The sequence below is a fragment of the Sciurus carolinensis genome, chromosome 13 (assembly GCF_902686445.1).
Source record: "Sciurus carolinensis chromosome 13, mSciCar1.2, whole genome shotgun sequence".
NCBI lineage: Eukaryota > Metazoa > Chordata > Mammalia > Rodentia > Sciuridae > Sciurus > Sciurus carolinensis.
Window position 1 is genome coordinate 41,140,049 of NC_062225.1, and position 14,265 is coordinate 41,154,313.

Sequence of the window (14,265 nt, forward strand, 5' to 3'; positions counted from 1 at the left end):
ATACATAGCATAATTTGGTCTTTATTTCATTCTACCAGACCTCCCTTTTTTCCATCCTCTATTCTACTGGACTCCTTCTATCTTCATGAGATGCTTTTCTTTTCCTTTTACCCTTCTAGCTCTACATGTGAGAGAAAACATACAACCCTTGACTTTCTGAGTTGCTTATTTCACTTATTTCCCCAGTTCCATTTATTTTCCTGCAAATGACATAATTTTGTTCTTCTTATGAAGCCTCCTGTCTTATCTTCACTTACCCTTTAATGGTGGTGTTATTTAAGGGCAAGTTAAAAAAAAAAGGGGGCAATTAAATTGGCACCTCCCACTTTTTACACAGGATACTTTCCATTCTCTACTTGACACATCCCTCTAGATAGGATGAATGAAAGTACTCATGTTAAACTGCATATAAAATATTAGTAAAGCTTAATTTCTTTCTTAATTTCAGATTAAAATAGGCAGATACAACTTTGAATCCTATATTCTTCCCCACTCCTTCAAGGTCAGATATTCTACTTTGGTTCTGTTGTAAATAATACAAAGGGATGGATATGTCTAATAAATACTTAGGACAATCATGTGATTTACTATTATCTATATTTCAGACAAAAAATGTATGAACAGATGACTACAAATGACTTTTATAATCACTATAAAGTTTCAAGTGGGGTATATTTTTACAGAATAAAAGTGTTTTTAGGGCTGGGGTTGTGGATCAGTGGTAGTGCACTTGTCACATCTGTGAGGCACTGGGTTGAAACCTCAGCACCCATAAAAATAAACAAATAAATAAGGTATTATTTTCATTTACAACTTTAAAAAAGTATTTTTATTCTATTTGTCAACTTGTATTAAACACACATACATTTAAACTATACTGTGCCAACCTGCTTAAAGAAGAAACAATAGTCAAAAAAAATTTTTTTAAACATTTTTTTTAGTTCTGGATGGACACAATACATTTATTTTATTTGTTTTTTCCATGTGGTGCTGGGGATTGAACCCAGTGCCTCACCAGTGTCAGGCAAGTGCACTATCACTGAGCCACAACCCCAGCCCAACAGTCAAAATTTTATATGCAAATTTCCATGGGTTAAAAATGCTGCATGGTTATACTTTGTGTTTTACTATAATGAACTTAATATACAGTGATCTTAGAAAAACTCACTTTAATTCCTATAATAATTTTTTTAAATGAACAAAACTCTCTTAACATGACCCTGAATGGTTAGTCATCTAATACATCTTTATAAACTCATTATATTCCTTCTATGGAAGGTATCAAATATGCAAAGGTAAATAAAAAATGGTCCTTGGCATTGAAAAACTTATAAACAACTACTGTGATACAGGGTGATGAAGGTGATAAAGTAGGTTCTTACGCAGAACTATAGGATCACAGAGTAGAAAATGATGTCAAGAAATACCTCCCAGGTATCATTTAAAGGATCACCCAGTCATCTCCAAATCCAAGTATATGTACAATAAATTACTAAACTTTGCATCAACAAATGGATGTCTGGCTTAGTCTAAATTATTTCCAAGGTACCATAAACAAAGGAATCTAAGCTCCTAAAAATATCAGATCTGGGATTAGAATCAGCATCCAAGGATAAAAATAGATAGCAGAGAACAGAAGTTCTAAAAAGTTTTTGGTTTCAAGACCTTTATACTCTTAAAAATTACTGAGGACTCCAAAGAGCTTTTGTTTATGTGTCTATACCTATTGATATTTACTATATTAGATATTAAAACTAAAAAATTAAGAAATTAATTCATTTTAAGATAATAAACTTTACATGTTACATAAACATATTCACTATATTAGAAATGGAAACTTAGAAAACTGGAAAGTCATTAATTCATTTTAAAATAATAACACATTATATAAGTAACACGTTTCTATGCAAACAGTCATATTTTCCAAAGGAAAAATGAAGAGTGGCAGTTTTACTTTTTTACAAATCTCTTTATGGTCTGGCCTAATAGAAGATAGCTGGATTTTCATGTGTTCCTGTGTTTTCAAACTGCTGTGATGTATTCTTTCATCCAAAATAAATGAATACAATCTAGCACACAGAAATATGAAAATATAGTTGAAAAAGTAACTTTTCAGTGCCTTTTTAGACAATGGTGAACATTCTTTGATACTATACCAAAACTCACAAGTGGTGGTTTCTTAAAGGTTTGTTGTAATGTGGAATCTGAAACCACACTGACAAACTTTTCAAACTATCAGATTAAAATCCACAGATCTTACCCTTATACTTCAGAAAGTTTTTCCTCATTTATTCATAATTTTGATAATACATATAATTGGTCATTTGAAAAATGATTCCTTAAATTATACAAAGCCAACAAATGATGTCACATTTAATTATAAAAATGTAAAAAAAAAAAAAACCCTCATTTTCTTAACATCAGCAATCTCTTAAGAAAAGTCAAAGTACTGAGAAAATCTAAAGATTAAAGTAGCAAAGCTCAAATTTCATCTTTGGCATTAGATATTGTCAGTTGTTTCCCTTGACATGATGGGCTCATTTTGTTCCATTTCACAAAAAGTATCTACCAAATGACCAAGTCTGAATAACCACAATGTGTCAAGTCATTCCTTCAAGCAAAAATGCTGTTCCCTGAAAAAGGTACCAACTTGAGCTTGCAACTCAATCACACAAATGCTTTGCTTTGAGATAACAACAGTGCTTCAATGTACAGAAGAATGTATACTTCACAATTTGTCACATAGAATATTAAAGGGATATAAATGCCAAAGATCAAGATTTTTTAAAATTAAAATTTTCACTGCTTTATAAAGATATTCTAAGTGAAACTGACTTCTAAACTGAGAGAATGCATAATCACGAAGAACACAACTACTAACAGTTTATTGTCACTGCCCTAATTCAAAATTAGTGCCAGTATCCACAATGGCTTTCACGCAATCTATGTAAATGTTAACTCATTGAAGAAGAAGAAAAAATTTAAAAATATCTTCGTATTATGAAAATTGCCTTTATTTTAAAAACCCATCAAACTGTCTTGTGGCCCCCCCCACAGATCACCCTTTGAAAACAGTTGTCAAAAATATCAGCGTTAAGGCAGATTCATGTATTCCCCACTATATCTTTCCTGTGTTTAGTATACTAAGCCCTGGGCTAGGCACTATGATCATTTGATGATATAACAGTCTTCACTTTCTAGTAGAGAAGGAACTAGGACTAAAATTAATAGAAGGGAAGAATAGAAAGTCTTCACAATTTATATTTTTATACATATCCAAATTAACTATCTGGATAGTTGTGGTTTTACACTATGAAATCATTAATTCTACTAGAAATGAATTTCAACTTAATACCTACCAATTACTTTTTACAGCTTTTTAGTCTATGCATAAGATTTTAATTTTAGTATTTAAGCTAAATCTTAAAAACCTGCAAGGAATTAGGTAGTTGGAGAGTACAGCAAGTAGATAATGTTTACCCAATAAACAGCTGTTGAATAGTACAGAAAACTGATTTGCATTTCTGGCTCATTTCCCACTTTACAAGTCAGTAAGCAGCAGGCTTGGAGTATTATGGAAGCTGTGTGTCCACACAGCTACGTGGGGAAGAAGCTTCTACTACTACCAACCAATCCTTTTTTCTTCAGAGTAGTGTGATTGCTGAAGGTTGGAGAGAATACTTTTTTAAATTGTTGATTACTTCATTTGCTTATAATTTACAGTGAGCTTCCTATCAATAGATAGAATAAGTGCTCTGCTCAGACACAAGGAGAAAAAACAAAAACACAGAATTTACTGGGACTCTCTGAAGAGTATGTATTTCTTTTTTTTTTTTTTTTAATTTTTTAGTTGTAGATAGACACAATACCTTTATATTAATTATTTTTATGTGGTGCTGAGGATTGAACTCAGTGGCTCACGCATGCTAGGCAAGCACTCTACCACTGAGTCACAATCATAGCCTTAAGACTGTATTTTTCTAAAAGTTAATCTAACATCAAATAATTCACACAACATAAGATGGTTTGGGGGATTCTCCAACTTTCTTAATATGTATAATATGTCCAGGGGTTTTCAACAATTTGTAGCTTCCATTTCACCATGTACATTACTAGGTGCCATGTAGAATAAAACTATTTTTAAAAATTCTTATACTTTTTTCTCCAAAAAAACACATTTATATATGTGTATGATAAAATTTTAAGGAAGTTGTTATTTTAAAAAAGTAGAGATGCTCCTTAACTTATAACAGAGTTACATTCTGGTAAGTTTTAAAGTTGAAAATATCTTTAAGTTTTAAAGTTGAAAATATCTTAAGTTGCAAATGCATTTAACACACCTAACCCATCAAACTTCACAGTTGAGCAATATGGTACACTCCACAGTTATTAGGTTTTTACCCTTGTGATCATGGAGCTGACTAGGGGCTATATTGCTCATTCAGAACCTCACATTGCTAGCCTAGGAAAAAATCAAAATTCAAAATTTTACGTGTGGTTTCTGCTGAATTGAAATATCATTAAGTTGAATTATTGTAAGCCATCCAGGACCCCTTTATACTCTCATTTTTTAAAAAGTCTTCAAGAAGTTTAAAGAATATGTCACCTCTCCCAATACATGCACATCCTAGATACTCAAGAGTACTCTGGAAATAGACAAATCTATGGTAGCTAGAACCAGGAATGTCTCTTCTTTTTGAATCCTCATTAATCCTCTATATAATGCCTTAAGGATTTGAAAGTTGCTAAGGAGGGGAGGAAACATTAAAAAAAAAAAAAAAAAGAAAGAAAAGGTGAAAGAAAAAAATTGCATGACCAGGAAAATGCTCTGATACCTCTTTTGGTCAGAATCTAGAAACTAGAACATTAGTAACAACAAGAAAATTAATATCAATAGCAGCAACATTTAGTACTTACAGAACTTTTCTGAGTATATGTAATAATGTGTTTAATCCTCAAAACAGTTAAGCACCACTAGTATCCATATTTTATAGATGAATGCTCTAAAGGACACAGAGGTTAAATAACTTGCTCCAGTTATTAAAGGTATAGTCTGTTTCTCTGGGTTTTATTTTTATTTGTGGTACAGGGCTACTGAGGATTAAATCCAGGACCTCATGCAAGCTAGCCAGGCATTTTAGCACTGAGCTCCAGTCCCAGTACTGGGTTTTGGCTTTATCATTTGTTAAAAACCAAAATTAAAAACAAAACCCCCAAAACAACAAAAAAGGAAAAGGATTAAGATTTATTTATTCAATTAAAATGCACTAAGTACCTTAAGTGCAAGGCAATATGCATTACTGAGAAATTGTCTTAACTCATCCTAAGTATATATTCCCTGTTAATATCCTATAAAGGACTCTGATTATTTTAGCTTGTACCTTAAAACCTGGCAGGCTTTCTAAGGATGAAAGAGATGAAAAGAAGCCAAAGAAGTTTAGTGAGCAGTCCCATAAGGAAACAGGGTATTGGGCAAACCTTCTCAGTTATTCTAATTTTACCAGAGACACCACAAACATCAATGTTAGTACATTTTTTTCACTGAACAAAAATGTACTGAACACTCAGTACTTGTGAGGATTGGCAAAATAATGGTAAACAAAACATGGAGTTTACAACACTTGCCATCAGGGAAGAACTCAATAAATGGTTAAAATTTTTATTTTAAAAATATGATGGTTTAAGTCACAAAAAGATCATTAAACAAGTCTCCTAGTCAGTTTTCCATATGAGCTTTATTCAAGAGCTTTCTGAAGCTACTTTTGAGAGAAGGTTCTTTAAAGTCAAACTCAATGGGATTAAAATTTAAGTACATTAATTAGTTCTACTGTCACATGGTACAAACTATAAAAATTGAGTTACAGACACAAAATAACACACTACTCATGAATCTGGCACAGGTTTATAATATTAAAACAGTTTTTTCAGGTATGTACAACTTTATTCTATTTACCATAAGTAAGTAGCTAACTGATAAATTAGTATTTTCTACACATGTAGGTTATCAGAATCACTTGGAGTAGGGAGAGAGTTGGGGAGTGCACCTGGATAAAATACAGATTCTGTGGCCCTACCCTTGAAAATTCTGATTCATGAGGTAAAGTGTAGGTCACAGGTGATTGTAAAATAGCTGGGCAGGTGGGTCACAGTTCATTTTTGTCAGTTCATATTTCCACCTTCTGACCCCAAATATAGTTTCCTTTTGGTATCTGGAGAAGCAATTCTGCTTTGGCACAAAATTTCTGCTCAGTAGTAGTCCTAATTCTTTCAACAAATTTTTCCTAGCTTTTTTAATAAAGACTTTTAGGAAGTCATAAGAATTTGTTGAAAGATCATTTCCTCTAACCTAGGTCCACAGCACTAAGTTCAACTCTTTTGAGTTAAATATTTAATATAATACATACAAACACACACACACACACACAATAAAAATATATCATGGCACTACTATCTTTAAGGCACTTTTCCAGGCACATGAGATATATCAGTGATGTGTCAGGAGAACAAAGCAAATTCCTATTTGGGGAAAAACACACACAACTTTTCAAGTGCACATGAAAATTTATCAAGCAGATAATGATATTCAAGGATGGAAAACATTTTCAGTAAGTTTAAAAGAATAAAATAAGTATTCTAACTACAATAAAATTGAGTTAGAAACTAAGAAGAGAAATATATTTTGAAAACTTTCAAGTATTTGGAGCTAAATAACAATTCTAAATAATGCATAGCTGAAAAAATTTTTAAATATTAGAAAGTATTTGAACCTTTATGAAAAGGTAAACCACATGTCAAAATTTATAGAGTTAAAACAAGACTTACCAGGACATATGGAGCACTCAATACCTACATTAGAAAATAATAAAGGTCTAAAATCATTTATCTCAGCCTCTACCTTAAAAAACTAAGAAAACAATCAACATTAGCAATGAAATGGAAAACAGATAAAGAATAGAGAAAAAAATAAATGAAACTAACAGCTGGATGTTGACATCAATAAAAATGACAAATCTCTAGCCAGTTTCACCAGGGAATAGAGAAAGAGAGGACACAAATTAAGGATTTCAGGGTTAGGAGTACATGGTTCAGTAGCAGAGTGCTTTTCTAACATGGAACAAGGCTCTGGATTTGACTCTGAGCACCACAAATTTAAAAAAAAAAAATTCTTTTAAAATCTTTTAACAATTGAAAACCAATGAATGTAATTATTATTATTCTTTAAATTAAAAAAGAGAAGCATGGAGCTGTGGCACATGTGTTTAAGGTTAAGGTGGGAGGATTGCTCGAGCCCTCTGGTTGAACAGCCTGGGCACACAGCAAGACAAGACCTCATCTCAAAAAAAAAAAAAAAAAAAAAGAAAGAAAAGAAAAGGAAAAAAAGCTAAAAAAGAAAATAGTACATATCATATATTAATAGTGTAGAAAAAGAATTGACAAAGTCTAACATCCATTTTTCATAAAAATTATTAGCAAACTAGGAATAGAAGTTCCTCAACCTGATAAGGACGTTTATTGAAAATCTAATGCTAAATGTCAAAAGACCAACATTTTTCCACTAATACAGGAACAAGACAAGGAAGTCAATTCTTGCTTTCCTTACACATACAGGAATTTCCTGTCAGTGCTATAAGGCAAGAAAATGAAATAAAAGTCACTCAGGAATGAAGAAGTAAAATGATCTTATTTGTTCTGACTTTATAGTTTATGTATAAAATCCTATGGAATTTACAAAATTGCTACTAGAACCAATAAGTTTAGCAAGTTGGTAGGATAAAATAACAACACAGAAAAACGACTACAGGGCTGGGGCATAGCACAATGACAGAATGCTTGCCTAGGATGTACAAGGCCCTGGATTTGATTTCTAGCACTGCAAACTAACAAAAAACCAGTGTACTACATAATGCCAACAAATATTTGGAAATTTAGAAAAAATTTAATTATTTCCTTTTTTAGGAAAATGGAATAAATGGCATTTTCCCCTATTCTTCCCTCTACATACAAACTAAAAACTCCAGACATATATAAAACATGAGGACACCATAAAAAGCAGAGACAGGGTAGGAGCTAAAGAAGCTAGCAAATCAGAAATGTATATAGGCAGGTATAGATATAAAAATACAAAAAACAAAAAGAACCTCCAACAATAGAACCAGGAAAACGGTAGAGATAGAACTATAGAAAAAACCATGAATTCAGCCAAGTACCACAGGAAAACACTCTGGCCCTATTCCCACAAGGAAAGGCCCAGTGGGAAGAGCCTAAACTTCCACTCTTGCTAAATGGTAATAAAATTCACTAGTGTCAGGAGAGATTATCTGGCAAGGCTTGACTTCTACCTTCACCTGGCAGTAGTGAGGCAATTCCTTCTCCTTCCTGCTAGGGTGGTGTTAAAAAAAGAATTCTTAAAGAAATTCAGGACTTTCACTACCACCTAGTGGTGATGAGAACAAAACATCCCCCACAGTATCAGTAGAGATCATATAGAAAACATTATTTAGGATTCCCATATCTCCCAGACAAGGAGCTATCAGACTGTCCTATAAGGGAGCAGGAACTCCTTCACCTGCCCAGAAATTACTCCCCTCCCCATTCTGGAAATCAATGAATACCAAATGAGAAACCTGGGATTACATGTCTATCATGGCAGTAATGAGGCAGTACTTGAAATTTGCCTAACAGAGTTGTGGGTAAACAACAAAATCAAAACACTGAAAACTAAAGGTTTAGGTAAACATAATAAAGGTTTCAAAACATAATACAAAATTGCCCAGGTGTCTTCAGAAAATAATTAATCATAACAAGAACCAGGGAAGTCTCAAATGAAAGGGAAAAGATAATTTGGCATCTGCCAAACCAAGATGAAAGACATGTAAGAATTATCTGACAAAGAAATCAGTCATGATAAAAATGTTTCAATGACATTTATAAATATGCTTGAAACAAAAGGAGAAAAAAATGGTCTCAGGAAAAAAAAGGTACACGGAATGTATTAGTGAGATTGAAGACAGAACAACAAAAATTGCTAAATCTGAACAGAGAGAAAAATATACTGGAGAAAAACAAGACAAACAAACAGATTCTAAGGAACCTGTGAGGCTACAAGAACTAACTTTTGCATTCCGAGAATCATGGAAGGAGATGAAATGAGGGCAAGACTGCAAAAGTACTTGGAGAAATAATGGTTGAAAACTCCTCAAATTTGGTAAAAGAGATAAACCTATAAGAAGTTGTGTGGACATTAAAGAGGGTAAACATAAATCCACGCTGAAACATCACAGTTAAAATTCTAAAAATTAAAGATGAAGAAAATTCTTGAACAAAGTTTCTAGAAAGGTATGTGCATTGATAAAGAAGAAAAAAGTTCAAATGCAGTAGATATTGTATCAAAAACTATACGGGCCACAAGGAAGTGGCACAGCATTTTCTAAGGACTTAAAAAATAATAATAATAATAGTCAATCCAGAATTTGATACCCAGCAAAAATACCTTTCATGAATGAAAGGGAAATCAAGAGGACCTCAGATGAAAGAAAGTCCAGATAATTTATTGCCAGCAGAATATCTATGAAGAATTTTTTTAAAAAAATAGCTACAGAAAGTTTTTAAAACTGAAAGCAAAAGTAGAAGAATGATTCTTGGAAATAAACAGCAAAAAGATGGACATTTACTATAGGCTTTATTTACTTCTTGAGTTGTCTAAATTAATATCTGATGTTTGAAGAAAAAATTATAATGTTCTAAATGCACATATCGATTCTTTTAAAAATGACAGTATAAAAAGATATACAGGAGGTATGGTTTCTATGGTTCATTGATAAAAATGACAATACCAACAGATTGAGGTGAGTTATGACCACATAATATAATACAGCAACAACTATAAAAGTTATAAAGCATGAAAAAGTCACAGTTATTATAATGGTAAAAAACTAAAAGCTTTCCATCTAAGACCAGAAACAAGACAAAGATGCTCACACTCACCATTTCTGTTTTAAAACAGCCCTGGAAGAGCTAGCCAGATCAATCGAACACAAACAAATAATGAAAGGCATTCAAATGGGAAAAGAAGTAAAATGATCTTTTTTGACAGATACAATATCACATTTGCATAAAATCCTGAAAATCTAATATTTAATAGTTGTTCAACTAATAAATAAATTCAGCAAAATTGCAGGATACAAAAATCAAGATACGAAAATCAATTGTGCTTCTATACATTAACAATGAACAGTCTGAAGTGGAAATTAAGAAAACAATTTCATTTACAATAGCATCAAACAGAACAAAATACTAAGGAATAAACTTAATGAAGGAAATGAAAAACTTGTACCCTGAAAATGACAAAACACTGCTAAAAGTAATTTTAAAAAGACATAAATAAATGGAAAGAATCCTATATTCATGGGCTGAAAGACAATTTTGTTAAACTGTCCATAGTGTCCAGTGAATCTATAGATTTATCCAACTGGCTAATCCATACTCATTTTCAGGTCTCTGCATTAATGTTACTTTCACAGAGTGGCTTTCTATGATCCCCAAATCTAAATTTATACCCCAAGACCTTCACACTCATTTCTTCTGCCAGGAAAGATCTTTCCCCATATCTTTATATGGCTCACTCTTTGACACTAATTAGGAACTTACTCACTGAGAATCTTTGAAGAAAGAACTCAGATGACTACTTAAGTAAAAATACCATTCCCTTCTGTTACTCTTTTCTCTCTTACATGGCTTCATTTTCTTATCAAATATGAAATTACAATCTTTAATTACTTGCTTACTTATTTGCAATCTATCTCTATAATGTAAACTCCCCAAGGTTAGAACTTTGCCTTATTCACTACTCTATCCACATTTCCTGGCATACAGTAGGACTCTAGGAACCTGTAGGATGAATTTAGTAGCACAATTTTCAGGGAAGAGAAACATATAAAAGAAATGCAATATACGAGGTATGCAAAATGAATGAGAAGCACAAAGGATGAAGTGTTGGTCTCTGCTTTGGCAGTCTAGGAGGGATCTATAGAGGAAGAGACATTTGAGTTAGATCTTAAGGGATGTGTAGGGGTAGGTCAACTGGAAACTTCAATGGTGATGAGGGGTACTCCAGGAAGAAAGTGCAGTCCATACAGGAATGGAAGAGAAGGCATGTAAAGAAACTATAAATACTTGAGAAAGACCATTGCACAGGGTTCATGTAAGGGAATGCTTATAATATTTCACTTGCTCAAAATGTATATATATTCATTCCTTCACATATTTTAAAACTAGAACAAAAGGTATTATAGCAATTAATTATCATATAGATTCAAACTGACAGGAATTTACTGTAAAACACTATATTATTTGAGTAGTTTAAATACTTTATATCAATATGTCCCTTTAAGATTTAGTATGTAATTTTAGTAAACCCAATAGATATAACCATTTCATTCTTTAAATCTTTATTTCCCTCATAAACTTCTCCATTAAGCCCTCTAAAGAACACTCAGTTTTAATAGTTGAAGCATAAAATTATCCCTTTGTTTTAAATGCTTTGTTATGCATTCTGGTTCATTTTACAGCTCAAAGATTACTCATTACCACAAACTAAAATAACTCACTTAGGGGACTCACATGATCAGGAACCAGAACACACCGATGCCAAATCAGTCAGTTGTTTCCAGATACACATTTAACATATGAGACACACCAAGGATCAGATTTGTGGGTTTTAAATGAAATCATCTGAAAAGTGACTCTAAGGCTGGGGTTGTGGCTCCATGGTAGAGCACTTACCTAGCAGGTATGAGGCACTGGGTTCAATCCTCAGCACCACATAAAAATAAATAAAATAAAGACCTTGTGTCCATCCACAACTAAAAATATATTTAATAAATAAAATAAAGGTATTATGTTCATCTATAACAAGAAAGTAAATCTACATGATGAACTAATATTCTTTAAGATGTAAATCAGCTCCATTTTTACATGAAACAAAGTAAAACATAATGGAGGAATGTGCTTTATATGCAGTAACAATTTAAAAATGTTTCAGATACCAGTCTTCTGACTGGTATGACTACATAGTCTCATATGATTATTTTGGAGTCTTATTTCTTGCTATTTTCTATTTAGATCCTAAAAGGATAAGTTTTATATAGTAATAGTTTTAATTATTTTAGCCCCAAATAAAATAATCAAGATTAATGGAAAAAAAGTAGCCTTCACAAATATCAGTAGGTAGTAATTTTGACTTTTTAAAAACAATATCCACTTTACCACCCACATTTTTGAAAGTGTATTTTTAAAAATTACATCTTTGTAATATCAAAGAATAAAAGAAACCATTTTCCCCAAAGAACCATGATTTTAAAACTGAAGATAATTTAATCACAACCATAAAAACTGTATAGAGGTAATTCTCACTGATTTTAACTCCACCCCATCCATATTTTTGATATTTTAGAAACTTCCCTTTTTTCCCCTCCCTCATCCTAGATACTCCCTTTAGCCAACAGTGTGTCAACATCCTCCCAGGTTCAGAGCAGGCTATATTTGTTGCTCTTTTTCATTGTTGAAAATTTCTGCCTTAGCCTGGCTGTGGTGGCACACCATAATCCCAGTGAGCTGGGAGGCTGAGGCAAGTAGGATCACAAGTTTGAAGCTCAGCCTCAGCAACACGGGGGGAACCCTCAACACTTAGTGAGAGCCTATCTCAAAAGAAAGAATAAAAAGAGCTAGGGATACAGCATAGAGATAAAGGGTCCCTGGGTTCAAGTCCTAGCACCAAGGGGAAAAGAAAAAAAAAAAAAAAAAAAAAGAGAGAGAGAGAGAAAAAAAGAAAGAAAATTTCTGTCTTAATCCTATTTGGCTCTATTCAGGAAAAGCTCACCCCAAATTCAACGAACAGTGGGTCCAACGGCAAAGCACACTGTGAAACATGGATTCAAAATTGCTATTGTAGGACATGTGATTACCATTCCTTCAGTGTCTTAAAAGTACTTGATTTATCATGTGAGCTTCCAATCTTGAAGCTATGTTATGCATATTATTACCATATTCTCTAAACATCATAAATAATTATATTGATCTGGATTCTTGGTATTACACTGCTATATTTTTCTTTCTGGACTAAGTAGTGAATGTTCATATTACTAATCATGTCTATCTTCAGAAGCATAAATTAACTCAGATAATCTATTTTAACTCTATTATCACTATTAGATTTTGTTGTTATTCCTTCACAGAATGGCATCTCCAATTCTTTTAATTCTCCAAATATGCCAAATGAAACTAAATTATTCAACTTTAAAAAAAAAAGCTCCTAATTCCAATAAACAGTAAAATACAAAGGTTTTGGCTTTTGAACAGATACTGATTATGAACTAAAGCCCTAATTATATTATGCCACTGGCCTTCTTCTCTATACTAAGCATTTAGTATATGTTCAAATCTATAATTTATTGCCACCTATATGCATATATATCTGACCCAAACTAGAAGACATAATAAGAAGATTAAAGAACTATAATAAATATTATTTACTTAACTAAAGAAAGATTTATGAGGGAAAGACAATTATTTTTAATACACTCACAACTCACCATGACTAAAATATGGGAACACTTACTCACACATGCTTATTTACGTTCAAGTTAAAGAAGAGATGGACCTTCTCTCAATTAGCTTCAAGTAATTCAGGAAAAGGCCAGTTATTTCTATGTCTTAATAAGGAAAAGAAATCTTTTCCATAAAACACTGTGTTGTTGACCTTAAATAAGCTTCCCATTAAAAAGCAAAATTGAATATAACCTTTTAATGAAATCACTTAGGGGGCTGGGGATATAGCTCAGTTGGTAGAGTGTTTGCCTCGCAAGCACAACGCCCTGGGTTCAATCCCCAGTACCGCAAAAAAAAAAAAAAAAGAAATCACTTAGGTACTTACCATATAAACTCAAATGCTGCTAACATCACCTTGCCATATATTTTCATTATATACAGTAATCTAGTACAAAAAATATATTTTCCAAGAAGATATTTTAAAGTGTAGTTTATATGACAGTAAAACATATAAACTGCCATCATTATTATTAAGTTCATCAATACATTTTACTAAAATTTCTCAAATCCTGGTAGACAAAACTAGATAAAATACAGAGAAAGAATCTCAAAATAAAAGACAAAATCTTGGGGCCAGGGATATAACTCAGTTGGTAGAATGCTTGCTTTGCATGCACAAGAACCTGGATTCAATCCCCAGTACCACCAAGAAAAAAGAAA

The 14,265-nt window shown here is 32.4% G+C and overlaps 1 protein-coding gene and 1 non-coding gene across 2 annotated transcripts in view; one reads left to right on the plus strand and one right to left on the minus strand.

Moving 5' to 3' along the window:
- Ehbp1 (EH domain binding protein 1) overlaps nucleotides 1–14,265 on the minus strand; it is a 310,593-nt gene that overhangs the window by 125,918 nt on the left and 170,410 nt on the right.
- Nucleotides 13,823–13,896, plus strand: Trnaa-cgc (transfer RNA alanine (anticodon CGC)). Its single transcript has one exon. It is a non-coding gene; the product is annotated as a tRNA-Ala (tRNA).